The sequence below is a fragment of the Aquarana catesbeiana genome, linkage group LG10 (assembly GCF_042186555.1).
Source record: "Aquarana catesbeiana isolate 2022-GZ linkage group LG10, ASM4218655v1, whole genome shotgun sequence".
Taxonomy (NCBI): domain Eukaryota; kingdom Metazoa; phylum Chordata; class Amphibia; order Anura; family Ranidae; genus Aquarana; species Aquarana catesbeiana.
In genome coordinates, this window is record NC_133333.1 from 197,286,776 (window position 1) to 197,303,469 (window position 16,694).

Here is a 16,694-nt window from a genome sequence, read left to right on the forward strand (position 1 = left end):
GCACAATGATGTACTGTTTATGGTTTAATAAAAAAATAAAAAATCATAACATTCTGCCTAGGATTCATTGTTGTTTGCATAAGAAGTAAGACATCCAGACGATTTGCTAAAAAAAAATATGAAGATAATAATGATGTTGAAAAAAAATCAAGATTACGAGGTAGTAAATATTTTTGAGATATGGCTTCTCTGGAATTATTTGGGGAAAACTTAATAAAATAAAAAAAGTTTTTTTTGTTGAACTTTTCAAAGACCGCAAACATGGGTACTAAAGTTGGTTCTTTATGTAGTACATATCACTACTTGTACAGCATTGGTGCCAACTCAGACAAATGAAAGCTTAAGTTTTGGTTAAAAAATAATGCAATACTGAAATTCCTTAGTAGTTGCTATGGGACATAATGCATCTCTAGCAATGGTCTCAAGCAAAAGCCTGTGTGCCAGGGTTGCCAATCCCCCACAACTTTTTTTACAGACAAAAAATGGAAAATTTACAGAGAGTGCATGTTTACTGACAACCTAAAATGACAAAGAAATCTGAGAATTGATATTTTAAGAATATAAACAGTATGGTTAACAATAACCATAACAAGTAATCTGCTTGCCTTTACACTAAAGTCTAAATACCACGTAACATATGTGAGCAATACTTGTGACTAGAGATGAGCCAAACACCCCCCTGTTCGGTTCGCACCAGAACATGCGAACAGGAAAAAAGTTCATTCGAACACGCGAACACCGTTAAAGTCTATGGGACATGAACATGAATAGTCAAAAGTGCTAATTTTAAAGGCTTATATGCAAGTTATTGTCATAAAACGTGTTTGGGGACCTGGGTCCTGCCCCAGGGGACATGGATCAATGCAAAAAAAGTTTTAAAAACGGCCGTTTTTTCAGGAGCAGTGATTTTAATAATGCTTAAAGTCAAACAATAAAAGTGTAATATCCCTTTAAATTTCATAGCTGGGGGGTGTCTATAGTATGCCTGTAAAGGGGCGCATGTTTCCCGTGTTTAGAACAGTCTGACAGCAAAATGACATTTCAAAGAAAAAAAGTCATTTAAAACTACTCGCGGCTATTGCATTGCCGGTCTGACAATACACATAAAAGTTCATTGATAAAAACGGCATGGGAATTCCCCACATGGGAACCCTGAACCAAAACTAAAAAAAAAAAATGACGTGGGGGTCCCCCTAAATTCCATACCAGACCCTACAGGTCTGGTATGGATTTTAAGGGGAACCCCGCGCCAAAATTAAAAAAAAAAATGGTGTGGGGTCCCCCCAAAAATCCATACCAGACCCTTATCCGAGCACGCAATCTGGCAGGCCGCAGGAAAAGAGGGGGGTTGAGAGAGCGCCCTCCCTGAACCGTACCAGGCCACATGCCCTCAACATTGGGAGGGTGCTTTGGGGTAGCCCCCCAAAACACCTTGTCCCCATGTTGATGAGGACAAGGGCCTCATCCCCACAACCCTGGCCGATGGTTGTGGGGGTCTGCGGGCGGGGGGCTTATCGGAATCTGGAAGCCCCCTTTAACAAGGGGACCCCCAGATCCCGGCCCTCCCCCCTGTGTGAAATGGTAACAGTGTACCCCTACCATTTCACAAAAAAACTGTCAAAAATGACAAGAGACAGTTTTTGACAATTCCTTTATTTAAATGCTTCTTCTTTCTTCTATCGTCCTTCATCTTCTTCTTCTTCTTCTGGTTCTTCTGGCTCTTCTGGTTCTTCCTTCGGTGTTCTTGTAAAGCATCTCCTCCATGGCGTCTTCTATCTTCTTCTCCTCGGCTGCTCTGCACCCATGGCATGGGGGGAGGCTCCCGCTCTTCTCTTCATCTTCTTCTCTTCTTCATCTTCTTCTCTTCTTCTCTTCTTCATCTTCTTCTCCGGGCCACTCCGCATCCATGCTGGCATGGAGGGAGGCTCCCGCTGTGTGACGCATCTCCTCTTCTGACGGTTCTTAAATAACGGGGGGGCAGGACCACCCGGTGACCCCACCCCCCTCTGATGCACGGGACATGACGGGACTTCCCTGTGGCATTCCCTGTGACGTCACAGGGAAGTCTCGAACTGTCAGAAGAGGAGACGCGTCACACAGCGGGAGCCTCCCACCATGCCAGCATGGATGCGGAGCGGGCCGGAGAAGAAGATGAAGAAGAGGAGAAGCGAAGAAGAGAAGAAGATGAAGAAGAGAAGAAGATGAAGAGAAGAGCGGGAGCCTCCCCCCATGCCATGGATGCGGAGCGGCCCAAGGAGAAGAAGATAGAAGACGCCGCAGAGGAGATGCTGGACGAGAACACCGGAGGAAGAACCAGAAAAGCCAGAAAAAACAGAAGAAGAAGAAGATGAAGGAAGATAGAAAAAAGAAGAAAGAAGAAGCATTTAAATAAAGGAATTGTCAACAACTGTCTCTTGTCATTTTTAACATTTTTGACAGTTTTTTAGTGAAATGGTAGGAAAAGTACCCCCTTACCATTTCACAAGGGGGGCAGGATCTGGGGGTCCCCTTGTTAAAGGGGGCTTCCAGATTCCGATAAGCCCCCCACCCGCAGACCCCCACAACCACCGGCCAGGGTTGTGGGGATGAGGCCCTTGTCCTCATCAACATGGGGACAAGGTGTTTTGGGGGCCACCCCAAAGCACCCTCCCAATGTTGAGGGCATGTGGCCTGGTACGGTTCAGGAGGGGGGGGCCGCTCTCTTGTCCCCCCTCTTTTCCTGTGGCCTGCCAGGTTGCGTGCTCGGATAAGGGTCTGGTATGGATTTTTGGGGGGACCCCACGCCGTTTTTTTTTTTTTATTTTGGCGCGGGTTTCCCCTTAAAATCCATACCAGACCTGAAGGGCCTGGTATGGAATTTATGGGGACCCCCACGTCATTTTTTTTAAAAATTTTGGTTCGGGGTTCCCCTGTGGGGAATTCCCATGCCGTTTTTATCAATGAACTTTTATGTGTATTGTCGGACCGGCAATGCAATAGCCACGAGTAGTTTTAAATGACTTTTTTTCCTTTGAAATGTCATTTTGCTGTCAGACTGTTCTAAACATGGGAAACATGCACCCCTTTACAGGCATACTATAGACACCCCCCAGCTATGAAATTTAAAGGGATATTACACTTTTATTGTTTGACTTTAAGCATTATTCAAATCACTGCTCCTGAAAAAACGGCCGTTTTTAAAACTTTTATTGCATTGATCCATGTCCCCTGGGGCAGGACCCAGGTCCCCAAACACTTTTTATGACAATAGCTTGCATATAAGCCTTTAAAATTAGCACTTTTGATTTCTCCCATAGACTTTTAAAGGGTGTTCCGCGGCATTCGAATTTGCAGCGAACACACCAAATTGTTCGCTGTTCGGCAAACTTGCGAACAGCCGATGTTCGAGTCGAACATGAGTTCGACCCAAACTCGAAGCTCATCCCTACTTGTGACAGATACAGTGTCAGACCCTGGCCCACTTTACCAACTTGTGACAAATGGCTGGTCAAACTCACATAGCATTGTCATCGATACGTGGCAATGACATTCTCAGCCTCACGCTATAAAGGAATTGTCCAGCTTGAAGGACCAATACATAAGTGCCAGCAGACTGAGAGTGATCATTGCTGGGTTTTGTTAATTAGGCAGTTAACTCTTTACGTTGCCACCAGAAATTTATTGTAAATATCAACGTATCAGAATAACAATTATGCCTTTAGATAAATGTCTGTAATACACTCTGTCACCACAGACAGGAATATCTGGAGATTTACCATAAAGTAACACTCTTCAAAGAGACAGGGATTCTTTAAAGTGGTTCCAAAGTCTTAAAGTTTTGAAAAACTTCTGTGCTGCAGCTCCACCCCAGATTCCCCCTTTTTCTTACCTGAGCCCAAATGATCCAGCCATGTGTGGCTCCAGCCACTGTCCCTCTTCTGATTGGACAGCTTGATAGCCACTGCTGTCAATAAAATCCTGTGACATGGGATGGGGCTGAGTTCTGCTGTCTGTGTCAATAGGTGCAGCAGCGGGACTCGGGAGTGAGCCGGCATGGGTGCCCCCAGGAAAAGCGTCTTTCTGTGGGGGCACCCGATGAAAAAGGGTATTCCCAAGGATACAAAAAGACAATAAAGTAACAGAAAAACAAAAAGGGTTTAAAAGTGAAAATACATAACAAAGCTCTGGTTCTGTGCATTCAGCAAAGGCCAGATAATGAGCATAGGGTGGATCAATTGCTCTAATAGATCTTGGCTGATGTTCCTTCTTTGGTGGTAAAAGAGAGCTCTAGACTACTGGTACAGTCTCCATACTCTGATCCCTGAGGAGGATGTTGACCAATCAATGAGAAGGTCTGAGGAGTGGCCGATGTCGCAGTCTTTATAGCCATTCAGCTGTCCCTGTCAGATGCAGTTTTCTAAATGTATTAAAATTACAGTATACCACATATCATGATCCAGTAAGCCACATATTATTGTGCAGTATGCGATTTCCATTCCAGAGATGATAAAAATGATATGCATCAGATAGGCAGGTCACCTAGGAGGTGTAAGACATCTATTCTGTCTCAAGTATATGATGGCCTAGTCATGTGTGATCTTTATCCATCTTTATCTTCCACATTCAAATATATAATCGATAATAATGTAACTTTGTCATGTCTTGTCATGATTTTTTGAATTATGTGTAGATTTTGAAACTGAATTTGCTTGTCCAGTAGGACAGCTATCAGGCCTAAATGGCTTTTACGATATCAATTACCCTTTTTGTAAGGCATTTTATGGCATGCTGTGTACTCTTAATGGGTTTAACCCTACATCCATAGCGTAACAGAACTGAAATGTTTTACAGTTTTACTGTGGGCTAATCCCTTTAGAGGGAAATACTGATAACCTCTGTAGGTGTTTTATATTAACAGACATGGAGATAAGCACACCCTGACATACTTCAGTGTTCCATTCCAGACCCCCTGTTAAGGCATTCAGTTTGATATTTACAGATTTAGCTAAAAGCAGGTTAACTATATGTAGGGCCCTGCTGGAATAGTTGTGCATACCTGAGTCATTCTAGGAGGGGAGTCACTGCTATGGGATTAAAGTGATTGTAAAGTCTCATTGTAATGTTATACTTACCACAAAACAAATGTTATATTTACTTGCTCTGTGAAGTGGTTTTGCACAGAGCAGCCCAGATCTTCCTCTTCTTGGGTCCCTCGCAGGCTCTCTTGGCCCCTTCTCCTGTTGAGTGCCCCCACAGCAATCAGCTTGCTATGGGAGCACCTGAGTCGAGCCGCAGTTCCGTGTGTCCATTCAGACATGGAGCCATGGTTCGGCCCTGCCCCCTCTCTCTCCTGATTGGCTAACTGACTTTGACAGCAACGGGAGCCAATGGTGCCGCTGCTGTGTCTCAGCCAATCAGTTTGGAGAGTCCCGGATGGCCGAGGCACTCGCCCACATCACTGGAGGAAGATGGGGGTCAGGTAAGTATTAAGCCTCGTACACACAATCGGATTTTCGGCAGGGAATTGTGTGATGACAGACTGTTTGTCTAAAATCGGACCATTAGTACACTCCTTCGGACAATTGTTGTCCAGTTTTCCACCAATAAATGTTGGGTGGCAGGCTAGTGAATTTTTGGCGAACAACATTCTGTTGTCAGATTTTCGTATCATGTGTACACAAGTCCGTCGCACAAAAGTCCAAAGTACAAATATGCATGCTCAGAATCAAAGCTCACCAAATACAACATTAGCAGAAGGTGCCCAAAGGGTGGTGCTCAAGAGCTGAAATATCATGTAGTACATCATTACGTTTGTGTTTGTTGGCTGACAATTGTGTGCCATTAGTATGCAAGACAATTTCCTGGCACACGCTCTTCAGACAAAAGTCCGACGCTCTGTTGGCCAACAATCCGATCATGTGTACGAGGCTTTAGGGGGGCTGCTGCACACAGAAGGTTTTTTATCTCAATGCAAATGCATTAAGATAAATTAACCTTCTGCCTTTACAACTCCTTTAAGCTGCTCGTGTCTCCTATTTTAAAAAATGTCATGACTGACCTATGAATTCTGAACAATATGGCGCTCTGTGTCCTCTCACCCAGTTCACATTATCACCACATTACTAAAATCATAAAAGACCTTGGGTACTCAGGGATGGAGCTGAAAAACAAGTCCTGCAAATTAAGGTCATGTTCAGATTGTGCCTAAAGCCCCGTACACGCGATCAGACTTTCCGACAACAAAACCATGGAATTTTGTCCGAAGGGTGTTGGCTCAAACTTGTCTTGCATACACACGGTCACACAAATGTTGGCCAACAATTACGAATGTAGTGACTTACTAGACATACTACGTGTTTTTTTAGTTCTTTAGTGCCACCCTTTGGGCTCTTCTTGCTAATTTCATGTTAGTAGAAGTTTGGTGAGCGTTAATTTGCGCTTTTCTTTTTGCGTTTTTCATTTAGCGCTTTTCAGTTGGCGCTTTTCATTTTGTGCTTTTCAGTTAGTTTCTGAACGGCCGTTTGTCAACCAGACATGTTGCTGAATCCGAGGAGATAACGTGTTATTTATTATTGGCCTTGGAGTTATTGCTTTGACATTTTTTTAAATAATGATTTGATTTGGTATATTTTCTATATTTTTGGATGCATAGAATGCACTTTTTGGATAAGTTCTATTTCCAGATGGCATGTCTAATTTATTTATTTAATTTAATGCACAATAAAAAAAAAATGTGGAGAATAATACTTGGCTATGTGTTTTTATTTCAAATGACAGTTTGGGAGTAGGTAGTTACATTTTTTAAAAAAGTACAAAGATAAATTAACAAGGGACACCAACATAGTTGTATCTTTGATCTTATAAACTAGGGGATAATGGTGTTGTGGTACAAATAAAAAAAAAAAAAAAAAACATAATAATATTATTCTTAAAATCACTAGAAAAAAAAGCCTTTGAAAATATGTTGGCAATAGCTCCATCAGTATCACCAGCAAAGCAGCTTCCATATTAGCCCATTAAAGAAGAAGAGAATGTGCGCTGCATTTGGAGATTTCATAATTTGCCACATTATGAATGTTAATTCTCCATTACGAACGCTAGTTTGTAAGACCGACCGCTTCTGCTTCCGAGCATGCGTGTTTGTACTTTGGACTTCTGTCCGACGGACTTGTGTACACACGATCGGAAAATCCGACAACACACATTTGTTGGCGGACAATTTGAAGACATGCTAGACAACATTTGTTGGTGAAAAGTCTGACAACAAATGTCCGATGGAGCATACACACGGTCAGATTTTCCGCCAACAGCCTGACATCCAAATTTCCAGTCGGATAATCCGATCGTGTGTATGGGGCTTAATAGTGGGAATGGCTTAAAGAGGGATGATTAAACAAAACATGAGTCCAGTCACTGTATACAGTGCATGCCTGTGCCACAGTCCTTGTACCCACAAAATACTTCTAATTATTGTGCCACAAGTGAGTCTCTCAGACTCACAAAAAGCCAGAAAACAAATGATCATTTTTAAAAAATGTGATATTTTCTTTTCTGAACTTCATGAAAGCAGTCTGATTTTGAGACCATGAACACATTATTCAGGACTATGGAATCAATTCATAAACATTTATCCAATGAGGGCTTTGTGTTTTCTATGAAATATCACATGTGATATTTAAAATGTCATATATAATTCATATAACGCATTTGTGGTGAATACTGCAAATGTGGTAATTACTTGTGGTAAAAATAGTACATTGAAGTCAATTCACAAAAATGCATTAGTTAATTATCTTGTGGACTCCCACATACTCTCAACAAGAGGGGGGCACTTTGCCAGGGGAGGACCCCCATGTAGATGAGGGCCTCTTCCCCACAACCCTGGCCCAGTGTTTATGAATGGCAGGGGGAGGGACTTAACAGAATTTGGAATACCTTTACCAAAAAGGGTGCCCCAGATTCCTTCCCCCCCTATGTGAGTGAGCTCCCCTACTCATTAAGAAAAAAAATGTAAACATTCAAAAAAGCACACAAACACAGTTTTTGACAAGTCCTTTATTAAAAAAAAAAATTGTAAAGAGTGTTGGGGTCAGATGTAAGTAACATAAAACACAACATCCAAGGTAGACCAGTGTAACTATGTAAAAGATATCCATACTTGGAATGGATATTGCAATGGAGGGAGCGCGCAAGTGGGAGGGCGTAGATCATGGGTGCTCAACTTGTGGCCCTCCAGCTTTTGCAGAACTACAAGTCCCATCATGCCTTTGCCTTTGGGAGTCATGCTATTACTTTCAATGCCTCATAGGACTCACATTTCTGTAACAGCCAGATCAATGTTTCTTCCGCCCAACCATTTATACATAGTGGCTGGGCAGGAAGCAATTAAAAAGTATTGGTTGAGTTGAGCCTTAATATCATATCAACAATGATCACAAAACTATTTATAAAAATATGTAGATCTTGTAGATATGCCTTCTTTATGGTGGCGCATAGCTGACCAAGTGACTACCTGCCTGTCTGCAGCTTTCTCGATACACCCAGGGGCGGACTGACAACTCATGGGGCCCCCGGGCAATAGAAGACTATGGGGCCCCTGGGCAATAGGAGAAGATTATGGGGCCCCCGGGCAAAAGGAGATTATGGGGCCCCCAGGCAATAGATTATGGGGCCACACAGTATACACACACACACACAATATACACACACAGTATACACACACACAGAATACACATACACACACTGAAAAGGTACTGGAGAGGCGGGGCAGCTATAATCTTGGGATTTTTAAATAAACACAAATTTTTACATACTGACCCTGGTTTTATTGAGGCTGGCAACCCTGATGGGGCCCCTTGGTGGCATGGGGCCCTCGGGCAGTGCCCGAGTGCCCGAATGGTCAGTCCGCCCCTGGATACACCCAAGGGTGAATATTTGTTACTTTTGTGCTCCCTTTTTACTTGTAAAATGCTTAAATCTAGCAGTCTAGTAGTATTGCAAAAAAAAAAAACAGATGTGGAACTTTAGCTCACCAAGATTCCTAATTTACTTTGAAGACCACAAAGTATCTTAATTCTTTTTAGTCTAGTTTCTGTTGTGTGTGACAGCAGTATCTACTGCTGTCATTTTTCCACTTTCCTTCAAAAATGAAGCTCTCTGATGTTGCCTTTGATATAAAATAATATTACAGGGAAATATGAGGAAAACAAATGAAGAATTGTAATAATGTCACATAGCATTTCTCTTCTCTGAGGCCAGAATGATTCTAAGCATATTTGTATTGTACAGCTTGCTGCTTCCTCTGATTAATAGCAAGAGTGAGGTGACTTGTGCAGAGAGAAGCTGCTCTTGCTTAGAATCTGTCAAATTGTAACTTCATAACAAGTCTGAGTCTGCACTATAGAAAACCTTTCAATGTTTCAGTTCACATTCCCTGCTGAGTTAAAGGACTCATGCATCTTTACCACATTTAGGTGTCCTATTACAAAAGTGTGATATACACTCTGTGATTTTACTGCTGAGATTCTGCAAATTCCAAAAAAGCCACATGTTTAACCACTTGCCTACCGGTCACTTTTACCTCCTTCCTGCCCAGGCCAATTTTCAGCTTTCAATGCTGTTGCACTTTGAATTACATTTTTTATGTTATTTTTATACTTTGGAATGCCCTACCCCAATCTGTCCGCTTATCTCCTACTTTATTAGCTTTTAGACGATCCCTGAAAACCCTTCTGTTCAGAGAAGCCTATCCTACCCACACCTAACAACTGTATTTTCATTTTTTTTCCATCAGCTCATCCCCCACAGTTATTACCTTTTGTTTCCACTTGACCCTCCCTTCTAGATTGTAAGCTCTAACGAGCAGGGCCCTCTGATCCCTCCTGTATGGATTTGTATTGTAAGTGTACTGTCTGCCCTCATGTTGTAAAGCTCTGCGCAAACTGTTGGCGCTATATAAATCCTGTATAATAATATAATAATAATATACTTTTTTTCACACAAATAGAGCTTTCTTTTGGTGGTTATTAATCACCACTGGGTCTTTTAGTTTTTGCTAAATAAACAAATAAATACAGAAAATTTTGGCAGAGGCGACCAAGATGGCTGACTAGGCTAGGAGCTCCGCAGCGCTCCGGTCATATAACCCCCACCACAGCCGTTAGAGCCCACACAGTGGCCCCCGCGAGTGGGCACACTCCTGGGAATCACCCGATGTCCGCGGGCACAGCAAGGAGGGATCTCTCCAAGCAGCTAAACATGGCAGTGAGGCTCAGCCTTAGAGCCAGAGGACCCGATAGCCAACCAGGACAACGGAAGTCCCCAACCTGCTCCAAAGAAAAGGGCACAGTGAGTACCCCTCAGCAACTGGCTCTTTCTCCAGCATCCACAGAATCTCTGATAGGGAGATCAGTGGGAGGCCCAAGTCTCACTACTACGGGGAATCATTTAGCCACACCGGGAACCTGGGAGCAGGATTAGCATGATTACCCCCACACCCCGAATGACTTTTCATCAATGATGTCTTCTCCAATATGCTCTCCAGGGGTCTAGCCCAAAAGGCTGCACAGATCACCGCCACAATACATGCGGACCTTCAACAGATATCAGCATGGATTGAGGTCATAGAAAAAAGAGCAGACCAGAATAAACCAGAACGCTGCTAGAATCTCTGACCTTCAGGATCAACTTGAAACGGCCCTACCAAAAATTGATGACCTGGAAAAAACATCCAGACATTATAATTTCATAATTCGTGGTCTTCCCAAATCGGTGAAAGAGGTCCAGCCAGCAGTCCACAAGTTCATTAACCACTTCCCGCCCGCCCTATAGTGGATTGGCGTCCGGGAAGTGTTTCTGTTATCCTGACTGGACGTCATATGATGTCCAGCAGGATAACATGCCGCAGCGTGCCCCCAGGGGCACGCATCGCGGCGATCGGTGGAGCGGTGTGTCAGTCTGACACACCGCTACACTGATCTTGGTAAAAAGCCTCCGGTGGAGGCTCTTTACCACGTGATCAGCCGTGTCCAATCACGGCTGATCACGCTGTCAATAGGAAGAGCCGTTGATCGGCTCTTCCTCACTCGCGTCTGACAGACGCGAGTAGAGGAGAGCCGATCGGCGGCTCTCCTGGCAGGGGGGTCTGCGCTGATTGTTTATCAGCGCAGCCCCCCCTCAGATCACCCCACTGGACTACCAGGGATGCCACTAGGACCACCAGGGAAGGGCCAATGTGGATGGCCAGGTATGTACCCCATGGCCATCCACATGTGTCCAATCTGTGCCAATCAGTGCCCACAAATGGGCACTGATTGGCACTATTATGTCAATGATCTGCCCAGCAATGCCCAGATCTGCCCAGCAATGCTTTATCAGTGCCACCTGTCATTGCCCATCTGTGCCACCTGTCATTGCCCATCGGTGCCACCTGTCAGTGCCCATCTGTGCCCATCAGTGCCCACCTATCAGTGCCCATCAGTGCCACACATCAGTGCCACACATAAGTACCCATCAGTGCAACCCATATATACCAATCAATGCCACCTACGAGTGCCCATCAGTGCCGCCTATGTGGGCCCATCGGTGCCACCTATGAGTGCCCATCAGTGCCGCATACCAGTGCCACCTATCAGTGCCCATCAGTGCCGCCTATCAGTGCCCATTAGTGCCACCTCATCAGTGCCACCTCATTGGTGCCGCCCTATCAGTGCCCATCAGTGCCGCCGTATCAGTGCCCATCAGTGCAGCCATATCAGTGCCCATTATTGAAGGAGAAAGCGTACTTATTTACAAAAAAATTTAACAGAAACAAAGAAAACCTTGTTTTTTTTTGACATTTTCGGTCTTTTTTTATTTGTTCCGCAGAGGTGATCAAATACCACCAAAAGAAAGCTCTATTTGTGGGAACAAAATGATAAAAAATTTGTTTGGGTACAGTGTAGCATGATCGCGCAATTGTCATTCAAATTGCAACAGCGCTGAAAGGTGAAAATTGGGCTGGGCGGGAAGGTCTAAGTGCCTGGTATTGAAGTGGTTAAGGCCTTGATCCTTGACATCCCAGACCATCGATTGGAGCTTGACAGGGCGCATAGAGCCTTACAACCCCCACGCTCTGATGGCCTCCCTCAAAATATTATAGTAAAGCCACATTTCTACGCCATGAAAGAGGAGGTGATGAAATTGTCTCGCAATTCCGAGGGTCTTGTGATCATGGGGCACCCCGTTCAGATCTTTACAGACCTTTCCCCATTCACAGTTCAAAAACGCTGATCTCTCAAGCCTTTGCTACAAGTCCTGGCCCAGAAGGCTATTACTTACAGATGGTCTTTCCCACTGTGTTTGAACTTCTCATATCGGAATAAAGCCCACTCATTCTCATCTTTACCGGAAGGCGAACATCTGCTCCTGAAGTTAGGTCTGATCTCCCAGGAGTTCCCACTACCACCTCCCGACAGAGGAGCCTCATCTTCGAAACGTTCTTCTCCACCGAGTCCACTAATTCCAGTTTGGCAGAAGCAGCAACCAAAGCAGTCGGGGGACCCTCAACCCCCATGATACTGACGATGGAACATCAAGCCCTGTTTCTACATTCAAATCCACTTGTAACTGGCCCTATAGAGGGGCTTATCCTCATGACTTACCACTTTTCCTAGCACCCTGGTTGACATGACGAGGGTTCCAGACCACTTAAGGGACCCCTTTAAGGGTGCAGGAACCTATGAGGATCTGTCATTTGTCATGATTGACAGTTTAAAGGTTTTCTATTTTTGACTTTGATGTTGATCTGCATTTTTTGTGTTTAGCTAAACAATCTATATATTTTTCCATTGTTCTTTTCCCCTTCATCTTACCATAGTAGGATTTAGTATTATTCACTAGAGTCTCAGAAGGGGCTTTTACATACATGTCTGTCTCTCTACAATAGGAGGCACACAGGTTGTTTATGTTTCATTCATGCCAATGTGAGTGTTGTCCTCATGCGGCTTACCTTACATCCTACTTGGTCGACGACTGGTGACTAGGGATGAGCCGAACACCCCCCAGTTCGGTTCGCACCAGAACCTGTGAACGGACCGAAAGTTCGCACGAACGTTAGAACCCCATTGACGTCTATGGGACTCGAACGTTCGAAATCAAAAGTGCTCATTTTAAAGGCTAATTTGCATGGTATTGTCCTAAAAAGGGTTTGGGGACCCGGGTCCTACCCCAGGGGACATGTATCAATGCAAAAAAAAACTTTTAAAAACGTCCGTTTTTTCGGGAGCAGTGATTTTAATGATGCTTAACCACTTACCAACCGGCCCATAGCCGAATGACGGCTGCAGGGCGGTTGGATAACTCTGGGAGGACGTCATATGACGTCCTCCCGGAATTCCCCTCTCGCGCGCCCCCTGGGGCGCGCACCCGAACACATCTGTGACCGCCGGGTCCAGAGGACCTGGCGCATCACGGATCCCGGTAAATGGCCGCTGATCGCGGCCGTTTACCATGTGATCGCGCCGTCAAATGACGGCGCGATCACATGTAAACAGACAGGCGTCATCTGATGACGCCGGTTCCTCTCCTCCCCTCCTGTGTACCAATCTGTACACCGTGAGCGGGGAGGGGGATGGATGGATGTCTGCAGCGCTGTGGGCTGGATGTGTAGTGCCCACAGCGCTGCACAGAGACATCCATCCATCCATCCATCCATGCTCAGCCATCCCTAACGCTCTGCAATGCTGTGTAATACTCTGCAATACCCCCACAATACTCTGCAATGCTGTGCAATACTCTGCAATACCCCCACAATACTCTGCAATGCCCCCACAATACTCTGCAATGCCCCCACAATACTCTGCAATACCCCCACAATACTCTGCAATGCTATGCAATACTCTGCAATACCCCCACAATACTCTGCAATGCTGTGCAATACTCTGCAATACCCCCACAATACTCTGCAATGCTGTGCAATACTCTGCAATGCCCCCACAATACTCTGCAATGCTGTGCAATACTCTGCAATGCCCCCACAATACTCTCCAATGCTGTGCAATACTCTGCAATGCCCCCACAATACTCTCCAATGCTGTGCAATACTCTGCAATGCCCCCGCCATACTCTGCCATGCCCCCGCCATACTCTGCCATGCCCCCGCCATACTCTGCCATGCCCCCGCCATACTCCGCAATACCCCGCCATACCCCGCCATACCCCGCCATACTCCGCCATACCCCACCATACTCCGCCATACCCCGCCATACTCCGCCATACCCTACAATACCCCGCCATACTCCGCCATACCCCGCCATACCCTGCCATACCCCGCCATACTCCGCAATACCCCACCATACTCCGCAATACCCCGCCATACCCTGCCATGCTGAGCCATGCTCAGCTGTACTCGGCCTCTGTATGTGGCCAGGCTGTGGAAGTCTCACACATGTGGTATCGCCGTACTCAGGAGGAGTAGGAGAACCTATTTTGGGGTGTCATTTTTGGTATGTACATGTTATGTGGTAGAAATATTGTATAAATGGACAACTTTGTGTTAAAAAAAAAAAAATCGTTTTAACCACTTCCCGCCCGCCGGCCGTCATACAATGTCCTTGACTTTGTGCGGGGATATCTGAATGATGGGTGCAGCTACAGGCATCATTCAGATATCAGCTTTTTCAGCCGGCGATTCCCTACACCATAGGAATGATCATAGCGGCTGTTCCACTGCTTGATCGTTCTTACGGGAGGCGAGAGGGGATGTCCCCCCCTCCCATGCTTCTACCGACTCACCGCTACGATCGAAGCCAGGATCGTTTTTTTTTTTTTTTTTATTTCAGGCTTCCCAGCCTAGAGTTGAGATGTGGGGTCTTATTGACCCCATATCTCACTGTAAAGAGGACCTGTCATGCCATATTCCTATTACAAGGATGTTTATATTCCTTGTAATAGGAATAAAAGTGGTCAAAATTTTTTTTTTTTGGAAAAAAGCATCAAACTAAAATAAATAAAGTAAAATGAACAATAAAAAAAAAAAAAAATTTTTTAAAGCGCCCCTGTCCCTGTGTGCTCGCATGCAGAAGCGAACGCATACATAAGTCCCGCCCACATATGAAAACGGTGTTCAAACCACACATGTGAGGTATCACTGCGATCGGTAGAGCGAGAGCAATAATTTTGGCCCTAGACCTCCTCTGTAACTCAAAACATGTAACCAGTAAAAAATTTTAAAGCGTCGCCTATGGAGATTTTTGAGTAGCAAAGTTTGGCGCCATTCCACAAGCGCGTGCAATTTTGAAAGGTGACATGTTGGGTATCTATTTACTCGGCGTAACTTCATCTTTCACATTATGCAAAAACATTAGGCTAACTTTACTGTTTTGGTTTTTGTAAAGCACAAAACAGTTTTTTTCCAAAAAAAACGCGTTTAAAAAATTGCTGCGCAAATACCGTGCGAGATAAAAAGTTGCAACGACCGCCATTGTATTCTCTAGGGTCTTTGCTAAAAAAACATATATAATGTTTTGGGGTTCTATGTAATTTTCTAGCTAATAAATGATGATTTTTACATGTAGGAGAGAAATGTCAGAATTGGCCTGGGTGCTCCAGAACGCCTGAAGGTGCTCCCCTGCATGTTGGGCCTCTGTATGTGGCCACGCTGTGTAAAAGTCTCACACATGTGGTATCGCCATACTCGGGAGTAATAGCAGAATGTGTTTTGGGGTGTAATTTGTGGTATGCATATGCGGTGTGTGAGAAATAACCTGCTAATATGACAATTTTGTGGGAAATAAAAGTAAAAAAAAAACCTTGATTTTGCAAAGAATTGTGGGAAAAAATGACAACTTCAAAAAACTCACCATGCATCTTTCTAAATACCTTGGAATGTCTTCTTTCCAAAAAGGGGTCATTTGGGGGGTATTTGTACTTTTCTGGAATGTTAGGGTCTCAAGAAATTAGATAGGCCGTCAGTACTTCAGGTGTGATCAATTTTCAGATATTCGCACCATAGCTTGTGGACTCTATAACTTTCACAAAGACCAAATAATATCCACCGATTTGGGTTAATTTTACCAAAGATATGTAGCGGTATAAATTTTGGCCAAAATATATGAAGAAAAATTACTAATTTGCAAAATATTATAACAGAAATAAAGAAAATGTATTTTTTTACAGATTTTTCGGTCTTTTTTCTTTTACGGCGCAAAAAATAAAGAACCCAGCGGTGATTAAATACCACCAAAAGAAAGCTCCATTTGTGTGAAAAAAAGGACAAAAATTTCATATGGGTACAGTGTTGCATGACTGAGTAATTGTCATTCAAAATGTGAGAGCACCAAAAGCTGAAAATTGGTCTGGTTAGGAAGGGGGTTTAAGTGCCCAGTGGTCAAGTGGTTAAAGTAAAAAAAAAAAAAAAAGTGAAATATTCCTTTAAATATCGTACCTGAGGGGTGTCTATAGTATGCCTGTAAAGTGACGCGTGTTTCCCGTGTTTAGAACAGTCCCTGCACCAAATGTCATTTTTAAAGGAAAAAATCTCATTTAAAACTGCTTGCGGGTTTAATGTAATGTCGGGTCCTGGCAATATGGATGAAAATCAGTGAGACAAACGGCATGGGTACCCCCCAGTCCATTACCAGGCCCTTTGGGTCTTGTATGGATATTAAGGGGAACCCCGCACCCAAATTAAAATAAGGAAAGGTGTGGGGCCACCAGGCCCTATATACTCTGAACAG